General features: G+C 43.5%; 1 protein-coding gene across 1 annotated transcript in view; it reads left to right on the top strand.

The window, feature by feature from the left end:
• The first annotated feature begins 1948 nt into the window (after nucleotides 1-1948).
• LIMA1 (LIM domain and actin binding 1) overlaps nucleotides 1949-21168 on the top strand; it is a 230770-nt gene continuing 211550 nt past the window's right edge. Inside the window, exon 1 of the mRNA XM_085654526.1 lies at nucleotides 1949-1967. The gene's annotated coding sequence lies outside the window, so the exon portion shown is untranslated. The remainder of the gene's footprint in view (nucleotides 1968-21168) is intronic.

Genomic DNA, 21168 nt, shown 5'->3' with positions numbered 1-21168 from the left:
CACAACCACCGGCAAAGCAAGAGAAAGGGATAGCGAGGGACCATTATTTTATGAATAAATTAAGCATGCTATGATTTATTTTACTCTGCGGCAACAAATGATGGCCGGAACGCTGAATAAATCAAACGCTCACCCCAATCAAAAGATCTGGGTTAAATCCGGGCTGGACTGTTCCCATTGGGCGCAGGGTCAAGACTGATTTGCATATGGCTGGGTCCAAACTGGAATGGGGTAGTGAGCAAAAGAACAATGGATTTAACCCAGATCTCTTGCTTGAGGGTGAATGTTTGATTTATTCAGCATTCCATCCATCATTTGTCCACGCAGCATTTTTTGCCCAAAGGTGGGATGGGTATGCCCAGACGTGGGTCCCTTGCTCACTTGCTCACTGTGCCACATGATTCAAGCTAGACTGACTGAGGGGAGATACCCTAAAACCAATCCCAGGATGCTTGTGTCCGGTCCAGGGAGGACTCGGCTTGGCAGTTCGGTCTGGACTGTTCCCATTAGGAGCAGGGTCAAGACTGATGTGCATATGGCTGGTCTCTACTAGGGTGGCATAGTGAGCAAAAGAATGATGGATTTAACATAGCTCTCTTGACTGGGGGTAAATGTTTGATTTATTCAGCATTCTGTCCATCATTTGTTACCGCAGCATTATTTATTTTACAGCATGATAGTGCTGCTACACAAAAATAGGAATGCCAATCAAACCTGCACACAACTACTGGCACCCAAATAGAGGAGAGCAAACCAACAAATTAACAGGGAGAGGAGAGCCAAGCCAATTGTCTGGCAGGGCTCAAAGAGCCAGTGTACGAGCCGAGCCACAGAAATAGCTGGCATCTAAATCATGCAACAAGTATCATGTGAAAATATGATAGTTTCTTAATTTAAATTTTATTTAACTTTTTCATAATTATCATTTATAACCAATTTGGCCTTACTAGAAAATCGCAGTCTTCTGCTTAGCCCAGTCAGGCCTGTCCCCTGGGTTTGAGAAATCTTCTCTTTTGTCCTGGCCCTTGTATGGCCAATATGCAGTTTCAATACCAGTTATGTGACAAAATATTGTGCACCAAAAAATTGTGCTACACTAACATTGAAGCAAAAATATTGTGGATCAGAATATCATAAAAAAAGGTAAGTATATTGTAATGCTGTATGGGTGTATTTATGTAAGTATATATATATTCTTCGTGCTTTATTGGTTTTCAACACAGCAACAAACGTTCAATCTGAACGAAAACCAATAAAGCACTTCGAATACAAGCGGTGCTTCAGCACCTTTCTTTTTGTGTGAAATTTGGCTAGATGCTCCATTCATGCTGTTGGCTGAGGTTGCCCTGTTGGGTTGGAGGCCAGCGGCGTCACTAGGGTTGGTGTCACCCAGTGCGGTAACTCATGTTGACGTGCGGTCCGCTCCCCCCGCAACCCCCTAGTGACGCCACATTTTCCCTGTGCCACATACCTCCGCACTCACCCGTACCTACGCACCCTATGCGTCTCATACCTCCGCACCCCTCTGTGCCCGTACCTCAACACTCCCCTTACCTCCGCAGTGCAGTCCCCTGTACCCCTACCTTCGTCTCCCCTGTGCCCCTACCTTCGCACTCCCTTGTGCCCTGACCTCCACACCCCCCTGTATCCTGCCTCCGCACTCCCTACCTCCACATTTTCCTTGTGTCTCATACCCCCGCACTTCCCCTATGTCCCTACCTTCGCACTCCTCGGTGGCACGTGTCTCCTTATATGGTAAAATTATATGAAGGGTTCATTAGGCTGTGAAGGCAGGCTCCTGGCTGCCGAGCAGGGAGCAGGCGGTCTGCCTTCGCCCGGCCCCAGTGATCCAGCCAGCACGCTGGGCTGGCGCTGTGCTCCACAGGCAGGCGGCTGTGCTGCTGCGGATGTGAGCGGGCGCGCAACTCGCCGGCCCCGGGAGGACGTCGTGCCGCCGCCTGCCCGCTGTGAGTAGAACGCTTCATTACTAGATGCGTGTGCCTACTACTGTGCGTCAGGGTGCCGGCACGCGAGCCAGGCGGGCTGCTGCTGACAAAGGAAGCCAGGCTTGGCGGGCAGAGTATGCCATAGAGTTTGCACCCTCCTGCTCTTGGCTTCTGGGGGGGAGTGATGGGGGTGCGTGCGTGTGAGGGGTCTGCTGCACGGGGGAGTCAGGGGTGCGTGTGAGGGTCAGCTGCACGGGGGTCTTACCTGCAGGACATAGTGATCTCGATCTTGGTGGCCGGTATGCTGGTGGTCACCGGGCCGAAGTCCCCTATGGATGCCATGCTGTCCCTGCCTGTGCTCCGGGCGCGGGGCTCCCCTGTGCAGGCTGGTCCGCGGGCGGGAGTCCCATTATTTTGAATTTTGGTGTCACCCCATGTGATGGTGTCACCCAGTGCGATCCGCACCCCCCGCAACCCCCTAATGACGCCACTGTTGGAGGCTCTCCATACGGAGACATTTGTGGTGATTAATGAGGGAGCATGACCCGCTTCTGCCGAAGGATTAACCCTGAATGAAATGGAAAATACGGCATGAAGGGAGGTGATAGGAGTTTTGTGACTACCTCTTGCGTACTTGGATGAGAGGTGCAGGAAAATAATGAATACAGCAACAATACGAGCAGCACTATGTTTGCAACCAACAGAAAAGTAAACTAAGTATTGAACCGTAATGTGGCATACTCACCTTCTGCATTTGCTGGATGGGGCATTCTGGGCAATACAGGCCCTTGGAACTACTAAGTGACGCATGTAAATGATAATAGCTGTGGACACTTTATTATGCAACGTGCTGATCTATGATTAAGGCTAATTGCTGAAACGCATCAGATTGAACGTTTGTTGCTGCATTGAAAACCAATAAAGTACTTCGAATCCAAGCGGTGCTTCAGCATCTCTCTTTTTTGTGATATATATATATATATATATATCATATCTTGGATTCACTAGGTTGAAAACATTGAGGTTCAATTAGTTTGGTTCGTCACTTGAAGAATTCATTTGGACTATTTCCCACTAACTAGGGAATGTTACATGGAAGTTACTATTCTCCATAACGGGGATAATGCAGTTGCCACATATGCTCTTAAAGACCTATCTTTTGATGATGGTTTGCTTCCTTTGTCCATAGAAGCATTTCGCTAATACATGCCACAATTTTGGTATTACGTTATATACGTTGTTAATGCTCCCTTGTGAAATATTTTTTAAGCATGGGCATTCGTAACACATTAGTGTATACTCATATAGTCTAGTAAATTTCATGATATATACGCGAGTGGCTTTAGCACGAGCGTATAGAAACTATGACTCCCATAATGCATTGGGGCGGCTATTTCCATTCGGGGAGGTAGACTAGACAATGGGGCACAGATAAATCAGGTCTTTTGTCTATCTGCATTTACGAGTTTGGCTTCTTAATTTACCCCGTCAGCAATGTTAGTTATTATTCACATTGTTAGTCCAAAGAAGGTTGAAATAAACATTTTAACATATGTAAACAACTGTTGATGCCAAGACGGCGCTGATGTATCGTAGTTGTTACAGTCCACTTTCCATGTTAATGATTACTCGCAGTGGAAAGTCCTTTTAAGAGACGAACTTTATTGACTGTGTTGTGTGAACAAGCGCTCTTTGGGGCGCGAAACGCGTCACGACTGGTTTATGGTGTTAATAAACCTCTTTATCTTGGCTTAAGAAACGGACCCTGTTGTTTGTGTACGGACCTGAGTGCTCGTTAGAACTCCGTTTATGTATATATATATATATATATATATATATATATATATATATATATATATATATATATATATATACACTTATATAAATCAAATATAAATGTTTACAATTATATTATAATAAAAATAAAATAAAATAATTAATATAAAATATATACACATCTTAAAAATTAAATTATAAAGAAATAATTTATAAAATACATTAAAATTATTAATAGTACTACAAAAATAACAAACAGATACATAGAACAAAATCATCTATCAATTTGCATTAAAAATAACATAAATATAAACCAACAAAATGGCAAAATAATTAAAAATAGAAAAAAAGTTTATACATAATTTAACAATGAGTTACAAAAAAGAAAAAAAAATAATTAATAATCCTAACTATACAATAGTAGGGAAAGTGTTGGACTTTGTAGGAGTCAGTGTTACTGTTCCCAATCCAATGTAAAACACATTAGAGAATGTGGAGGGATCGAATTTAGTATTCCTATTCTAATGTAAGCAAAATCAGTGAAAGTATTGGACTTTTGAGAGGTTAGATTTACTATACTCTTCCAATTTGAGCCACAGTAGAAAAAGTGTTGGACTTTGGAGAGCTCAAATTTACTATTCCCACTCCAACTTAAACAAAATCAGGGAAAGTGTTGGACAGTGGAGGGGTCAAATTTACTATTCCCACTCCAATTTAAGCAACAGTAGGGAAGGTGTTGAACTTTGGAGGGGTCACATTTACTAGTTCTACTTCAGAGTAAGTAAAAGCAGGCAAAATGTTGGACGGAACAGATTTACTATTCCCACTGCAATCTAAACAACAGTAGGGAAAGTAGTGGACTTGGGAGGGGTCAGATTTACTATTGCGTCTAGTATTTTCTTTTAAAGCACATTTAAATCTAAAACAAAATAAAAACATTTACAATAAAAAATAGAATTAAATTCTACAGATGCAAATTTTATATATGCATATATTTTATATATGTACATGTAAATATACCCACACAAACACATATCTATTAAATTAAACATATTTAAAATACTCTTCCCTCCCCACTACCCAAAAACCAACACTCTTAAACTTAGTAAACTAAATTATAAAAATGAAACATTATTAATATTAACTTAATTAAAATAAACTATTAACATTAAAACAATTAATATCATAAATCACATAAATTTATAATTAAAGTGATCAACCAATTAACAATGCATTAAAACAGAGAAATAAAATATCAAATAACCAATTAGATAATTTACATAATTAACTCTCAATACTACATTAATTTAAATAACAAATAATTAAAAATTATAAAAAATAATTCACATCTTAAATAACTCCCAATCATAATCCCATACCATCCCTACAAACAGCTACTAAATCAAAACCATCTAATTAAATTTAAAAAATCACATTAAAATTGCAAACTATACACAAAAAATCAAAACTAATATTATTATACCAATACGTAGTAATTAAACAATAAATCATATTTATTAAATTACTTATAAAAATTATATTTTGTACATCTATTTTAAATCTAATGATATTATATACAAGTTGTAAAAAACAATACTATGTACCAAGAAATAAAATTCTTACCTCCTATATTCTGACCAACAATACTTTTGAGTTGATTACATTTTTGCCACAATATTCTCATATAATGGTCTTTTTTTACACAAAAGTTTGGGCAATCACCTCAATAACAGTTGATAAGACATCACACAGGGTGACTTGTATTATAACACATTTTTATGTAGCGCCCAATGGCCATCAATTTATCAATACTGGAAGGAAGAAAGGCTGGGGCTACTTGGATAGAGACTGCGACCTGCAGGCCACACCAGATGTCAGCTGCGAACATTTAAGTTGCTGAGCCATGTGGCTGGCATATCGATATTTGGAACCACAAACCCAGCACAGTGCCAGCTGAATACTGTACATTTCATTGCTACTTACCTACTGCTTCCTATTGTAGTGTGATACTTATTTGTGCATTGTTAACTCTCATTTGCGGCATGACTCCCACACTTGGCTGTCATATGTTGTTTTTGTTCTGCTGAAATTGTGTGTCTCTTTTCTGAGTTTATTTAGACCTGTGTGTTTTTTTGTAAAAGTTTTCTGTTCTCGGGTGCCATCTGTCGTGCCTCTGGCTTAATTTCCTCTGTGACACGATGTATGCATGTGTTTCGGTTCTTTCCACAGGTAGTCTCTAGCCAATACATTGTTTTTAAGATTTCTATCAAGTATGCAGTGCGACACACCGTATGATCATTTATATCATGAGCTCAACGATTTCCTAATTACGATTCTTTGTGAATCGCAATTAGGAAATCGCTATCACTAATGTATGAAACAGTCTTTGTTTCATTTAGCAATTCTTAGTGGGTCGCAAATTGACTTACTTCATAAATATTAATGAGGTACATCGCAGTTTGCGTCCCATTGGGAACAGAAGCCATCACATGGATCGTGGCCTGCTGGGGTCAGCAGCCACCATGTCTGTGATTGCTTTTTCATATAGTAATCTTTTTTTTTTAATGCAGACCGTTTTCCTTCAAAGAATACGGGATGCATTTAAAAGGAGAACATGAAACTTTTAAGTTTAATTTTTTACATTCTCAAAGGAGGAGGGTCCCTCAGGGACCCGTTCCCATTTGCGAATGGTTACTGCCTCCGTCACAGAGTTGGTAAAATAGAATTGTTTTGCGACTGTAATTCTGTCGCAAAACATTCAGACATTCCATTCAGATTCGGTATTTGGAAGGGACGCCCTAAACACGCCCCTTCCAAAACCCTAACCCCAATCACAAATTGTGATTCTGTAACATGTTACAGATTTACAACTTGTGTTTTGTACATATGTAAAAGCATTTGTGCGGTCAGGAATGACCCAATCAAGCCCCTTCTGACCACAACAATGGTTTGTACATATGGCCCTTATTTCTTTCTTACCCAATATGAAATCTCTGCTACAGACCGCGCACTCTGGGAAAAGTACTGATTTATGCCTAGTAAAGGAGAGCTTTTCATTTTATAAGCTTATGCAAAGCGGCTATTTGAGAGCAAGTTCCATCTATTATGCTAATAAAGAGAGATTATTATCTGGAAGCACTTGTTCTCTATGATGGCTAGAATCATGTTCTCAGGGTAGAGGTCCTTTTGGAGTACTCCACACCTGCCACATATCCTGGTCTTTATTTGTTGCTTTTTCCTTTTCTGCAGGGTTGCCCTGTAGTTAGTGGGGTTATCAGTTTCAGCATGGTATTCCACCATAAACTGGGACACTGTAATTTGGAGGCTTTCCTTCTCGAAATCCTGAGGTAAAAGGCAAGCAATTCCACACAACATCTGTGACAGTAGTTTGTGGTCCATGCCCACATTCATTGGATGTATATGAAAGTGTTGGTATGCTCAACAAATGTTTATTTCCGCTTAATCAATTTGAAAAGTGTTAACTTTTTGACTTTCTCCTCCACTTTTTCTGACCTCCTTTTTACTGGTATTAGGACTCTGTGCACTTTACCACTGCTAACCAGTGCTAAAGTGCTTGTGCTCTCTCCCTTAAACATTGTAACATTGGTTTATCCCCAATCGGCATATTTAATTTAGTTATACGTCCTTAGTAAGTGGTGGGTACCCCCTGTACCCAGGGCCTGTAAATTAAATGCTACTAGTCAGCCTGCAGCACTGATTGTGCCACCGGCTTAGGTAGCCCTTTAATCATGTTTCAGGCATGCCAGTGCAGAGCCTGTGGGTGTAATTTTACACTGCCGTGTTGACCTGGCAAATAAACCCTTTGCCAGGCTCAAACCTTCCCCTTTTATACATACAAGTCACCCCAAAAGTATGCCCTGGACAATCCAGAGCACGGTACAATGTATATAAAAGGTAGGAGGTGTACTTTTAGGTTTTGCATGTCCTGGTAGTGATAAAAAAGTAAATTAGTTTTTCACTACCGTAAGGCTTATCTAACCCATAGGATAACATTGGAGTTACCTTATTACATTTTTATGCGTAATTCGCAATTGTGAAGAGATAGACTTTTCAAGTTTGGTGTCTCAGGAGCCACAATTTAAAATACAAACTTATGGTGAGGTCAGAATATAAAATTGCAATTCCGAAAATGCCACTTTTACAAAGTTAGAAATTTCTTACTTTAGCCATTTGGTGTTTCCTGCCCGTCTCTGATCACATGTCTGGGGTGGGTGACAGTTGGGCTTTGTGTATTCCACTTCAACAGCCACACACAATGGGAGCTTAGGTGTGACTTGATTGGCCATCCTGGCAGGATAGGGCGGGGGAGCAGGGCCCAGCCTCACTTACACCTAAATAGACTGTGTCCTGTCCCCACACATTGGGCTGCATGAGTCTGGAGCCAGGAGAGGCCCGAGAGGACCTCTCTCCACTTCAAAGGCTTGTCTTTGAAGTCTCCCCCACTTCAAAGGCACAGCTGGGTATAAGTACTGGACCTCTGACACCAACACTTAAGTATACTTCTGGACCTGTAAGGACTTTGCCAAGAAGGATGACTGATGCTGAAGGGACGCCACTCTGCTGGTGTCAATGCTATTTACAGTTCTGCAGGAGCAATATGTGGATGAAACGTCCCTACGCCCCTCTAGTCACTCACCATACCAACAATGTCAAAGTGCCAGCAGTAAACCAGGGGAACAAGGGAAGAAAACAGAGGGAGAGTGTCAAACAATATTCCCAGCTCAAGCACAGGACCCAGTAGTAAGAGTATATCCTTAAAGGAAAGAGAACAAGTGTAAATATCTAACAAAGAGTGTAAAGACAGAAGCGTGTATAACTATGCAAGGAAGAGATCTCTTACTAACTACCTCGTAATTTCCCTTCTTCCAATTATTCCTCGCACAACTGGATGGTAGATGGAATGTGTATGTCTGTTTAAAAGGAAAAATAGTGCAGTGATATCAGAGACCAAACAAAACAAGGCTTTAAAGAATAAAAGGAGGTAATAATGAAATTACGGACACCCACCTATATCTTTCTGGGGATATTCTCTTAAAAAGCTTCAGCTCAGTGTAGAAACTCTCCTCCTAACATCCGCCTCAACTAAGTGAAAATAGGGAACTAGAACTAAAACTATTTATAGACTTCCCTTAAGTCTTGGAATAAAGAAAATGTAATGCTGTCCCTTTCATTTGTAGGAACTGAGGTTAAAAGACAAAAGAAGCAGATCTCCACAAAGGAGGGCAACAATATTAGAGAAGTATAACACCTTAATATGATCAAGATAAGGCTTAGACGAGGGGTGTGGGCATTATGGTTAAAACCTCGCTCCCGTTGGAGGTTGACGAGGTGCTCCATGATGACAGGGGGCGATATACGGCTCTGGTGGGTAGATGGGAGGGTAAAGTAGTTGTTTTGGTTTCTGTTTATGTCCCGCCGGGGTTGCAGACGACTACTTTTGCTGATTTGGGGCGCCTTCTTCTCGGGCTGCCGGAGGGTATCTTAGTGGTTGGTGGGGATTTTAATGCTGTGGTCTCCGGAACTGAGGATCGTCACCCACCCAGGGATCTCCCCCGGGCCCAAACTTGGTTGTCTGGCCTCTTAGATACCCTGGGTCTGGTGGATTGTTGGCGTCTAAAACATCCTGCGCAGGTACAATACACCTTTCATTCCGGGGCTCATGGTAGTCTTTCGAGACTTGATTATGTTCTGATGCCAGCGGCACAGGCGGGGAGGGTCAGGGAGGTGCGGCATCTTGCTCGGGGTATTTCAGACCACTCCCCTCTCTTGTTGCACTTTGATATTGTCCCGGGGATGGAGGGGAGGGTGGTCCCGATCAACCCCTGGTACCTGCGTAATCCCGCGATTCGCGCAGATTTGATTAAATCCCTTGAGCAATATTTTGGAGATAATGTAGGATCAGTGTCGTCTGCTGTTTCTCTGTGGGAGGCGTTCAAAACGGTACTCCGGGGGGAGGCCCTGTCCCTCATTTCCCATTCCAAGAGGTGTGAGCGGGAGGAGGTGACCCGTATCGAGTCTGAGATAACTGAGTTGTTGCCTTGTGGGTTTGTTTCTTGTTTTTCGTTTAAAATGAAACCGCCATTTGGGATGTTTGGGCAATGTGGCCGCAAATGATATTTTTGATCTGTGGGACTTTTTACTGCTTGCTGCTTGTGTTTATGAATATGTTTCATGGTCTCACTGTCTACTAGCGGCCGGCCTGAAGGTTGTAGGCCCATACTTGTATATCTCTTGAAATCTGTAATAAAGGTTTCCAAAAAAAAAAAAAAAAGATAAGGTTTAGAAGGCGAGCATACACAATTACTGTGAGGCTAGGAAACCAGATTTTTTTAAATGTCTTAAACAGGTAGCCACTTTCAGAAGTCAATGTGGGATGCCAAAAATCACTGCTGCAACCCAGAGACAATTCAGGGGCACCAGGAAGTTACCTCACGCAGTCAGAAATCAACGTGGGATGCCGAGTAACCGATGCAACCCAAGGTCAAAGCAGAAATGCCAGAGAGGTACGGCTATCATCAGGATCGCAAGGAAGACACCACCACTGCCTGGATCGCCAGGAAGTCACTGCCGCTGTCAGGATCGCCAGGAAATCACAGCCGCTGCCAGGATCACCAGGAAATCACTGCCGCTACCCAGGATCCAAACTGGAAGCAGTTAAGTGTAGAAGAATGGAATCTGACTGCATGGTTACCCCCACTTTTTTCCTGGTGTTTTGCTGGTTTTTTACTTAGTTTGACTGGGATCCTGCTAATCAGGACCCCAGTCTATCTGCTTTCTCCCTAAATTGGTTGTTCATGTACTTTAGGTACACTCCAGATTGGATTCTGGGGTACCCTTATCAGTCCCTAGTATATGGCATACTATGTACCCAGGGCATAGGTACCCCAGAGGCCTCTCAGGGGCTGCAGCATGTATTATGCCACCCCTGGGAGACCATTCAAAATGACACAACAGGCCTGCTAGAGCAGCCTGTGTAAGGTAGTGCATGCACCCCTTACATAGATATAGGTTCACTATATCTACTCCACATCACTGAACATATAAACCTATCAGTCACCCCTATGCCAGGCCTTATCAATCCTGAAGGCAGGGTGCTGGGATTTATGTGAGAGAGTGCTCCTGAATGAGCAGAGCCCCTCTGCAGCCTTCGGAACCTATATTCCGGGGTTATTTGTGATGCAGCCAACAATATATACTTAAGTGCATTATAACCTTGCGGTAAATGATAACTTTAAAACGGCTGCATGGAAACATGTTGTGTTTGGTGTCAAGCACCTTGTAATCATACCTCCACACCAGTAACTGGTGTGGGAGGTATGATTCCACCCTCCTAGAGGGAGAAATATGACAACACCCGTACACCCGGTACCAGCCTTTCTGACCCTGGCATCACAAAATGGATGCTGCCAGCCACAGACACGAGTAAGCCCTCCTGCTGCTGGATGGAACTCCGGCAGGGGAAGGCTGGACAATAGGTTTCCTGTCACAGGGAGATGTGACCACCTCCCAGACAGGCTTTAGTGTATTGGGGCTGGGTGGGTGCACTCTGAGAATGCTTTGATGTCTGCACTGGGGGCACATTTGGTGTCCCTGTGCATAGTCCAGCTCAAACCGGTTGCAGGAGCCATTTGCTCCTGCTCTGGTGCGAAAATAGACAAAGGACATGGGTGTAGCCACCCCTCTGTCCTGACCCTCCCATAGGTGGGTCCCCAGAGTTTGTCCCACCCCTTCCTTGGTTATAAAGTAGGAACCCCTGGCTACAGGACACTAGCTTTACCTGGACAAAACTCTGCTACAGAAACCAAGTACTTCAACTATCTACACTATGCTGGATGACTGAAGAATCTCCCTTGGAGTAAAGGAGTTACTCCCCTGCAAGTCAGGCACCTGAAACGCATCTGACAGGTTTGTATCTACGCAGCTCCTGAAGGACTCCGAAGATTTCTACAACACAGGTCAGTTCCCGTGGTCTCTGAGGTTGATCTGTGCTCTCAGCAATTCTGAGACCCCATCCCTCGTGGGGACCGTGCAACCTGAACCCCTGGGCACCGTGTACATTTGCAGCAGCATATGCTTTTTGGCAATCCCTGAGGCTGTGCTTTGGGCTACTTGTAGTCCAGACCCCGAGCAGTATTTCCACTGAAGATTTCCGGCCTACACTCCACGAGTTTTCCGTGGGCTGGTATTTTGTGATTCAGCTCGAGGTCCCTTCACGATCCCTGGTTCGTCGACCTGTGGATCACTGAGAAGGGAACCTTAACTTTCAGTGGGCTTTCCTGATTTCCCCAGATGTGCCCTGACTCTCCATCACATGGGGAGTCCCCAGGATCTTACTGGGCCTCACCGAAGCATCTTTTCTCTGACCGCGTATGTTGCAGTTGCCAAGGCTTGTTGGTGTTCAATCCGGACACTGACCCACCAGCACTCGACATCCTTTGTGGGACAGCTCACCTGCGGACTTTAGTTGTCGACATCTCCTGGTCCCCGTGGCTGCAGAGTCAAGCTTCACCTCTTCTCACCTGAAACACCCGACATCGGTGGGCATTCGTCTACCGTGCCCCTGGTCACTGTGAAGTGACCCAGACTCTGTCCCCTCTGCTTTCAGGTTCTTCTCAGCTCCAATCCAGGGTTGGATCAAACCGGACACTTCTCATCTTCCCGGCAACAGCACTTCTTAGCATCACGCCATTGAAATCAACAAGCGTTTCCGACACCACTTGACCCCTATGCACCCGGCTCTCCTGGAATAGGTAACACGGGTACCTCGGTACTCTCAAGGGTGCTGGCCTTAGAACCTTCTATGTTCCAAAGGGTTTGCTTGAAGTCCTCTCTTAAGTGTCCTTAATCTTTAAAATTCCAACCGCGACTTTCCCATAGAGTTGTACGGAGCTCGCGGCTGTGCTCTCACACTACACACATCCTCCGTGGGTCCCCTGTGGGAACCTTGGGTGGTTCCTTGGGGTCCCAGTGATTCTACGTGCTCTAGGCACTGTGTCTAGTCAAGTCGTGGTTGTTATACCACTTTCTTAGTATATGGTTTGGTCTCCTCCTGGAGCCCACTGTGTATTGTGCTATTTACTGTCGTTCTAGTGCTTTAATATTGTGTATCTTGTTCTCTAATCTCATAAAGAATTTAGTAGAGAGTATTTAGTAATACATACATATATTTTATATATACTTTATGTGGTTCTCCTTTCATTTGGTTATTTAGGAGTTTATAATCTGGTAAACCAAACTGCTTTATATTCCTTCGAGACTTAGCCTGAAGGCTGCTCTCCATAGATACCACTTTCTAATATATGGTTTGGTCTCTCCCTGGGGCTCATTGTATATTGTGCTATTTACTGTCGTTTTAGAACTGTAATATTGTGTGCCTTGCTCTCTAATCTCATAAAGAGTTTAGTAGAGAGTGTTTAGTAATAAATACATATATTTTATATATATACCATGTGTAGTTCTACTTTCATTTAGTAATTCAAGAGGTTAGAATCTGGTAAACCAAGCTGCTTTACATTCCTTGAAGACTTAGCCTGAAGGCTGCTCTCCATAGCTACCACTAGGATAGCTTTCAATAAAGGTTGTCTTTAACCTAATCATCAATAAGGGTCGTTTGGACTGGTGCAAGGTGCCTACTATAACTAGTGGACTACATATACCAGGCCAACTTCTCACAGTAAGTAGGAGAGACGAGAGAACCAGGAGGACTCAGCTGGCGCGAAACGGAAGAGGACGGCGCATCAACAGGAAGCAGGCACGGGCGTACCCTTGGAACACTAGATCGCGAAGCGTTCAGTGTCGGGAGTGAGGCTGTTTTATACCTCGCTGCTGTACGTAGTGCCGCAAGCCCGAAAGCTGGCCTGCTGTTTTGCTGTGCTGACCTACTGCCTGTTAGCCTCTTGCCTAGATGAGGGGACTGGACCTGCATCACTTGAACCCAGAGTAACTCCAAGGGCTAGATGGCTGGCCTCCTAGTCTGAAGTCTCGGAGACAGAAAAGACTTCCAACCAAACTGCTTCTGCACCTAGACTCTGTCATGAGTCTGCTCTGCCAAGTGGTGCCACCCCAGTCTTGACCCTTGGTTGTAGGCCTAAGGTGTATATCCAGTGGAGCCTACGCATCTGCTGAGCAACGCATCCCCGAACAGAACCAACATATCTCCTCTGCTGAGCAGCCCATCTTCGAACAGAACTGATGCATCACCGCTGTTGCATGGATTGGATCAGGCACAAAAGGATCGCATCGCAGCAGCCTCCCTCATCTGGGACCAATGCATCATCTTCGGAACCTCCGCTGTGCTATGAGTTACCCGGCGCACACTCCTTGCATCCCTTGTCGGCAGCAGCCTCGACGACGTATCTCTGCATTTCCGCTTCACCACTCATTGGAACTGACGCATCGCCCTGCTGTGCCTCACATCCCTGACACCGGACTTTGCAGCACAAGCCCCATTGACAGGATCGTCAACACATCAGGACCTCGCAAGCACAGCCTCACCGCACTTCGGTGCCAAGGCATCGCCTCGGCTGGGCGACGCATCTTCGATGCGGATGCATGCAAGCGCTAAGCAACCAGGATAAAGGTACTTTGTTGAGTGGGCCTAACTGGGCCCTGTAGATGGTCCACACTCCACCGCAGTCAGCCGAATGTTTTGACTTTATCCCGGTCAGGCACAACCAGATATCCCAAATAGCGCCTTTTGCTCCTAGGTGCTATTTTTCCCCGTAAACGTTAACATTCAATATCTCAAATTCTACTAATTGGATTTTTGTCGTTTTGATCTTGTTTTGTTTATTAAAGTAAGAGCTATTTTTCTAATCTTGTGTTGAATCTTTTTGTGTGGTGTTTTCAGTAATTTACTGTTTGAAGTGTTGCACAAACACTTTATACATTGCCTCTAAAGTTAAGCCTGACTGCTCTGTACCAAGCTATCAGAAGGTTAATTTAGGGTGTACTTATACCTTACCCTAACTAGGATTGTGGTTACTGCTTGACCAGGGCTCATACCCCAGTCAACCAGGAACCCAATTTCTAACAAAAATTATCTTTGTTTGATGGGGTAATTTAAGTGAACACTTATTAGTACTGGTTTCATACCATAAGGGCCGTAAAAAATAACTAGTTCGATTTTTTCTACCAGGATAGAAATATGCCATTGTTGAGTTTGCTGGGCCATTCTGTACAATGTTTTAGAAGGTTACAAAGGGGACAGAGTTTGTATGAAACTCATAATAGACATTCCAATGCAGCAGAAGCTCTTAATGTAGCACATACTTTGTGTTATACACCTAACAGCAGTCTTTCTCTGTGTCAGCTCTCATTACAAACTAGCACTAATTTGTGGTCTCTTGAGCTTGGACCTTACAAATACTGTGTGTATATATATATATATATATATATATATATATTCCCCCAAAAAAACATAGGTTTCAGGGACGTTATAGTTAGTTGAACATTTCACTCATATAAAACCAGAGAAATTCGCCTGTTATAGTTAGTTGAGCTAACTATAACTCACGCGCCCGCAATGCACTGCTGATGATGTCACATATTACATCACTCATGACATGGTCAGTGACATCACTCATAACATCACTGGTGACATCTCAAATGACATCACTGATGACATCACTTATGACATCATCCACGTGACAATCTGATGCACATACTGATGCTCTAATATAAACTTTGATACACCCATTCTAAAATGCTGACTACTATTTTTGAAACTATACACAGAAGAATGCCATATACTACATAGCACTCACTATTTCCTCAGTCTACACACACATCCAGTCACTTATACATGTAGTTACTCATCAATAGAGGACTATAATATGCACTCATACATCTATACATGCAGTCACACGCTGCCACTCATTCATAGAGTTACTCACACGCCTAGTCAGTAATGCAAAGAATGAATCACATACCCATTTAATCATGTATACATTTATACACACCAACTATAACGTGTGTGAAACCTATGGTTTTTTCAGTGAATTTGTACGTTTTTTTAAATGCTAAGTTACTTTACGCCATTTGTGGCGTGCGCGCCCACTTAACGCAGTTCGTTCCGTGCGCGCACGGTGCGCTTCGCGCACCGTGCGTGCACTTTACGTAGTTAGTGCCGTGCACGCACGGTGGGCACGCGGTGCACTACGCGCACCGCGTGCCCACGTTACGCTAGATGGGCCATGTACGCACGATGCGCTTCGCGCACCGTGCGCACATGGAGGACATATTATGCGCTTCGTTGTGAAAGGTAATCTTTGAATTTTTCTTTGGAATAATATGCCATGCACAAATGGTGCACTTCGGGCACCATTTCAACACGGGGTGGGGTGAATATGGATAATTTTTATTTTTTTTTATTTTTTACCGTACGCGTACGGTAAGCGTAATCGGCGAAATTTAAAAAAAAATTAAAATTGCTTTTTTGGCCTTTTTGGAACTTTGGGGACTCCTTCATCATGGCTAGGTGCTTAGGAGCTGTCTTAACAGCCCCTTTACATGTTTTTGGCCTTTGTTTTTCAACCCCCCCTCAGAGTGCGAGAGAGAAAATGGCGGCCGCCGCTTCCTGGTTTCGACCGATTCGAATGTTTACTAAGATCAAACAGCCAATCAGATTCGCGCTCGCGCACGGCACCGTACGCGTACGGTAAGCTTACCGTAAGCGCACGGTAAGCGCACCGTAAGCTGCCACAGATATATATATTGATTTAACTGCTATTTTCTCAGGAACTACTGAACAGATTTATACCAGACCTACAAAAGGCACTTCCTTGACCTGAGGACTACCTCTCTGCCACATTTCAAGTAACTCTGTTCAGCCGTTCAGGCTGTAGCTGTGTCTAAAGGTCCTATGGAAAAATGCATGGGAAAAACGCGTTTTGGGACCCCCCTTTTTTCTCAGCCCCCGCTTGACGAATCCCCCCGAGACTTTCAGGGTAGGAGCCGAGCGGAGCGCCCCACCTATTTTGAAAATTTCGCGAGGATTCGTCGACCGGCGCCAAAGTTATTCCAAATAGAATGTTGCGGTTTTCCTATGGAAACAGGGTCCTAACTATAACTACCTACTGGCGACCGCCAGTAGGTAATGTATATATATATATATATATGTATATATATATATGTGTATATGTATATGTATATATATATATTTATATATATATATATATATCATCTACTGGCGGTCGCCAGTAGATAGTTATAGTTACAACCTAGTTTCCATAGGAAATCTCAAAATTCTATTTTGAATAACTTTGGCGCCGGTTGACGAATCCTCGCGAAATTTTCAAAACAAATGGGGCGCTCCGTTCAGCTCCTACCCTGAAAGTCTCGGGGTGATTCGTCAAGCGGGGGCCGAGAAAAAGGGGGGTAGCCATAAGGTCAAGGAAGTGCCTTTTGCAGGTCTGGTGTAAATCTGTTCAGTATTTCCTGAGAAAATAGCATTTAAAAGCATATCAATATCTATACGCGCGCACCGTGCGCGAACTGTGCGCGCACCCTGCCGTGCGCGAGCGCAATTCTGATTGGTTGTTAGATGTCGGTAAACATTCGAATCGGTCGAAACCAGGAAGTGTCGGCCGCCATTTTGTCTCTCGCAGTCTGAGGGGGTGAAAAAAAAAGGTGGAGAACGTGAAAAGGGGGCAGAGTGGACAGTTCCTGACCCCCTAGCCTTGGTCAGGGGGTCACAGAAGGACCCCCAAGGGAGAAAAAAACAATTTTATTTTTTTTTAAATCGCGAGGTGCGCGCACCGCGCGCGCACGGCACGCACTGCGAACCGTGGGTGCTCGGTGCGCGAAGTGCACGGTGCGCGCACGGTGAAAAACCTGAAATCTTTTTTTTTTATAAATACATAACTTAGCATTTAAAAAACCGTACAAATTCACTGAAAAAACCATAGGTTTCACACACGTTATAGTTCCGAATTAGCATTTACAAAACCTTGCAAATTCACTTACAAAACCATAGGTTTCACACATGTTATAGTTAGCTGGACATTTCACTCGTAAAAAACCAATGAAATTCCCCCGTTCTAGTTAGTGCAGGCAACTATAACTCACGCAACCGCAATCCTCTGCTGATGACGTCAGATATTACATCACTGATGACATATGTGTCTTTATGAAAAATAAATATTTGTAATATATGTATAGCTAAAGATTAATGGAAGAAGACATGGGTAAATAAGTGTCTAAATACAGTGATGTAATATCTGACGTCATCAGCAGAGGATTGCGGTCGCGTGAGTTATAGTTGCCTGCACTAACTATAACGGGGGAATTTCATTGGTTTTTTACGAGTGAAATGTCCAGCTAACTATAACATGTGTGAAACCTATGTTTTTTTAAGTGAATATACATATATATATATATATTCACTGAAAAAACCATAGGTTTCACACATGTTATAGTTAGCTGGACATTTTACTGATAAAAAACCAATGAAATTCCCCCGTTATAGTTACTGTAGGCAACTATAACTCACGCGACCGCAATCCTCTGCTGATGCTAATACTGTATTTAGACACTTATTTGCCCATGTCTTCTTCCATTAAATTTTAGCTATACATATATTACAAATATTTTTTTTTCATAAAGACACATATGTCATCAGCAGAGGATTACGGTCGCGTGAGTTATAGTTGCCTACAGTAACTATAACGGGGGAATTTCATTGGTTTTTTATCAGTAAAATGTCCAGCTAACTATAACATGTGTGAAACCTATGGTTTTTTCAGTGAATTTGCAAGGTTTTTTAAATGCTAATTCCTAACTATAACGTGTGTGAAACGTATGGTTTTTTCAGTGAATTTGTACGTTTTTTTAAATGCTAAGTTACTTTACGCCATTTGTGGCGTGCGCGCCCACTTAACGCAGTTCGTTCCGTGCGCGCACGGTGCGCTTCGCGCACCGTGCGCGCACAGTGAGCACGCGGTGCGCTTCGCGCACCGCGTGCCCACGTTACGCTAGATGGGCCATGAGCGCACGATGCGCTTCGCGCACCATGCGCACATGGAGGACATATGATGAGCATCGTTGTGACAGGTAAAATATATGTTTTGTTTAGCTCTATTAAGCCATGCACAAAAGGTGACCTTCGGGCACCTTTTGCACACGGGGTGGGGAGAATGTGGATATATATATATTTTTTTATTATTTCTTACCGTACGCGTACGGTAAGCGTAATCGGCGAAATTTTCGAAAAAATTAAAATTGCCTTTTTTCACTTGGGGGATCGTTGGGGACTCCCTCGACATGGCTAGGTGCTTGGGAGCTGTGTAAACAGCCCCTTTACATGTTTTTGCACTTGATTTTTGAACCCCCTGTCAGAGTGCGAGAGAGAAAATGGCGGCCGCCGCTTCCTGGTTTCGACCGATTCGAATGTTTACTAAGATCTAAGGGCCAATCAGAATCGCGCTCGCACACGCCACCGTACGCGTACGGTAAGCGCACCGTAAGCGCACCGTAAGCTGGCTCAGATATATATATTGATTTAAAGGCTATTTTCTCAGAATCTACTGAACAGATTTACACCAAACCTACAAAAGGCACTTCCTTGACCTGAGGACTACCTCTCTGCCAAATTTCAAGTAATTCTGTTCAGCCGTTCGGGCTGTAGCTGTGTCAAAAAGTCCTATGGAAAAATGCATGGGAAAAACGCGTTTTGGGACCCCCCTTTTATCTCAGCCCCCGCTTGACGAATCCCCCCGCGACTTTCAGGGTAGGAGCGGAGCGTTGCGCCCCACCTATTTTGAAAAATTCGCGAGGATTCGTCAACCGGCGCCAAAGTTATTCAAAATAGAATGTTGCGGATTTCCTATGGAAACGTGGTCCTAACTATAACTACCTACTGGCGACCGCCAGTAGGTAATATATATATATATATATATATATTACCTACTGGCGATAGCCAGTAGGTAGTTATAGTTAGGACCACGTTTCCATAGGAAAACCTCAACATTCTATTTTGAATAACTTTGGCGCCGGTCGACGAATCCTCGCGAATTTCTCAAAATAGGTGGGGCGCTACGCTCCGCTCCTACCCTGAAAGTCTCGGGGGGATTCGTCAAGCGGGGGCTGAGATAAAAGGGGGGTCCCAAAACGCGTTTTTCCCATGCATTTTTCCATAGGACCTTTAGAACGAGCTACAGCCCGAATGGCTGAACAGAATTACTCAAAATTTGGCAGAGAGGTAGTCCCTAGGTCAAGGAAGTGCCTTTTGTAGGTTTGGTGTAAATCTGTTCAGTAGATTCTGAGAAAATAGCCTTTAAATCAATATATATATCTGAGCCAGCTTACGGTACGCTTACCGTACGCTTACGGTAAGCGTACGGTGGCGTGCGCGAGCGCGATTCTGATTGGCTCTTAGATCTTAGTAAACATTCGAATCGGCCGAAACCAGGAAGCGGCGGCCGCCATTTTGTCTCTCGCACTGAGAGAGATTTTTAAAATCGGAAGCCCAAAAACATGTAAAGGGGCTGTTTTGACAACTCCCTCCCACATAGTCATGTTGAGGGAGTCCCCAAACATCCCCCAAGTGCAAAAACGGTTTTATTTTTTTTTCGGCAATTTCGCGGGGTACGCTTACCGTACGCTTACGGTAAGCGTACGGTAAAAAAATAAAAATAAAAAAAACACTATCCACACTTACCCCACCCCCTGTGCTTTTGGTGGCCGAAGGCCACCAAATGTGCTGGGCTTATTACAATGGAAAAAAACACTATCCACACTTACCCCACCCCCTGTGCTTTTGGTGGCCGTAGGCCACCAAATGTACAGGGCTTATTATAAGGGAAAAAAACTTAGCATTTAAAAAACCGTACTAATTCACTGAAAAAACCATAGGTTTCACACACGTTATAGTTAGGAATTAGCATTTAAAAAACCTTGCAAATTCACTGAAAAAACCATAGGTTTCACACATGTTATAGTTAGTGGAAATTTTACTGATAAAAAACCAATGAAATTGCCCCGTTATAGTTAGCGCAGGCAACTATAACTCACGCGACCGCAATCCTCTGCTGATGACATATGTGTCTTTATGAAAAAAAAATATTTGTAATATATGTATAGCTAAAAATGTATGGAAGAAGACATGGGCAAATAAGTGTCTAAATACAGTATTAGCATCAGCAGAGGATTGTGGTCGCGTGAGTTATAGTTGCCTGCGCTAACTATAACGGGGCAATTTCATTGGTTTTTTTATCAGTAAAATTTCCACTAACTATAACATGTGTGAAACCTATGGTTTTTTCAGTGAATATATATATATATATATATTGAGCATGATCGTTTCTCCCAGAGGAGCGGTGTTTGAGAAAGTGTTATTAGTGACACATGAAAAACTGCCAGGAGGTTGTATCCCTTTCAGATCACTGCAAGCAACTATTTGGATATTGTGTAACACATCTGTAGTCAG

Source organism: Triturus cristatus, chromosome 4_1, assembly GCF_964204655.1.
Source record: "Triturus cristatus chromosome 4_1, aTriCri1.1, whole genome shotgun sequence".
Classification (NCBI taxonomy): Eukaryota; Metazoa; Chordata; class Amphibia; order Caudata; family Salamandridae; genus Triturus; species Triturus cristatus.
The sequence above is the reverse complement of the archived record's forward strand: the minus strand, read 5'-3'. Positions and strand labels throughout refer to the sequence as shown.